Genomic DNA, 1,979 nt, shown 5'->3' with positions numbered 1-1,979 from the left:
TTTTTTTTTTTTTTTTTTTTTTCCAGGACCACAATGAAAAACATTTCTTTAAAATGATTGTGTCATCCTGGCTAAAGATATTAGTAAATAAATAAAATTATCATAATTGTCTTTATCACTATCATCATCATCATCATTTCACACTTTTTTGTATCATGTTCATTGTTTCCCTCGTCGTCATAATTACCGTACTTTTTTGTATCATCATTTCACACTTTTTTGTATCATGTTCATTGTTTCCCTCGTCGTCATAATTACCGTACTTTTTTGTATCATCATTTCACACTTTTTATATCATGCTTATTGTTTCCATCGTCACCATAATTATTATCGACATCCCCACCCTTACTTCCAATCATCACTTGACGTTATTATTTTTGGCATCATTATTTCAGCTTATTCAGACAGAACTATCGTATAATATTAAGTGTACTTTTGTTTCTTATCAAAAGGTTGGTGAATACAACAAAACGATGCCTACTGACTTTCATCGGCCGTACATAGCGACAGGCGATGAACAATTGGTAAGAAGCTTACATTCTGAATTTTAAAATGAAATATATACAGTACATAGTTAAATGGAGGAATATCTTCTGAACTGAGCATGCGCATATCAAGGTCAATCGACGTAAACAAACATAGGTTTATGTCAATTGACCTTGGATACGGGCATGCGCAGTACAGACTACGAAATAACTTATTACAATCATGGTATCTTTTACTCTTTATAAATTAAAAGCCTGCTCGGTATACATAATGTATTTATCATTACGTTGTTTTTGTTTGACAGTTTGTGCACGAACACTTAAGCAGAAGTCATTTCGACAAAGAGTACAAGTCTGACCAACGCATAGACTACCGATATTGATTTCAATGTAGAAAATAGATACATGCCAAAATCAGATCTACAATTTAATAGGATGTCTTTTTTATTTAGAATTGAAGGTGTACATTTTATTCAATGCCATTAAACAATAAACAAATTCCAAGGCAAACATTTATTCATTCATCGCATAAATACTATCAGCGAATCATCGCCATTAACAAGCTAGTAATAAACTATAAATAAACATCGAGCAATCGAAGAGAAACAATACATAGGTCTTATATGGAGGTGGGGCCAGTGTCCAATATGCTATACACGATAGTGTTAGTGAAAGTTACAGCATACATTAATAGTTAACAAATAAAGTTAAATCATATACTGTATTAATAGTAAGTAAATACTGTTAAATATTAGAAAAATGTATATTCGGAGGATTTAAAACCCCGAAATATCAAAAACAGACTGCAGAAGGTAATGCAGCGCAACAGCTGAATGGGAAATATGTACGAAACTTTCTCCAGGATTTAAAGTAACTTATTTTGAATATTATTTTATCCGCAGTTTATTAAAAGAAAATCTATTTTTGTACATTATATTTATGTTTGTGTCTTTTGTAAGAAATATAGAATCGAGAATATATGTCATGATATGTAGATTGTAGAATAGATGCCGTGTTTAGCACAGCAAAATGAATGAAGCTTAATGATGAGGATAAAAACATTTCTTTTTTCATAAACCGTACGAACAAAAACAGGTGAATTTGCGTCGTTGCGACTGCTATTAGCTAATTTGTATCAGGCGAAATGTGAATCAAAACATAAAGTTTACATACAAACTGTCTTTGGGTATAGCCAAAGAATTGAAAGCCTCGTGGTGGGACATCAATATTTTTTTATTTTTGCAAAGCATCAAAGATCGTAAAATAGTAGCTGGTCACGATCGAAGTCATTGATCAAATATAATTGTCGTTATCGACAACGTAAAGAATAATTGTATGAAAGTCGAACAGTCAATGTTATTGCTAGGCCTATGTTATCTATTACTGATTTTTTTTTAATTTGTGTATCCACTTCTACTTTCCTTCTTCAGCCAATTGTTATGCAAATCGATTACCAACAACCAATACAAACATTGCGCAAACATGTATATATAT

General features: G+C 31.5%; 1 long non-coding RNA gene across 1 annotated transcript; it reads left to right on the top strand.

The window, feature by feature from the left end:
• Positions 1–452: 452 nt before the first annotated feature.
• On the top strand, positions 453–1,419 carry LOC117100143. The gene is made up of 2 exons (XR_004444080.1): positions 453–524; positions 791–1,419. It is a non-coding gene; the product is annotated as an uncharacterized LOC117100143 (long non-coding RNA).
• Positions 1,420–1,979: the final 560 nt, after the last annotated feature.

Source organism: Anneissia japonica, unplaced genomic scaffold (genome assembly GCF_011630105.1).
Source record: "Anneissia japonica isolate Jap-2015-1 unplaced genomic scaffold, ASM1163010v1 scaffold24400_len1979_cov164, whole genome shotgun sequence".
NCBI classification, from domain to species: domain Eukaryota; kingdom Metazoa; phylum Echinodermata; class Crinoidea; order Comatulida; family Comatulidae; genus Anneissia; species Anneissia japonica.
Note: the sequence above shows the minus strand (reverse complement) of the source record. Positions and strands in the feature narration are given on the sequence as shown.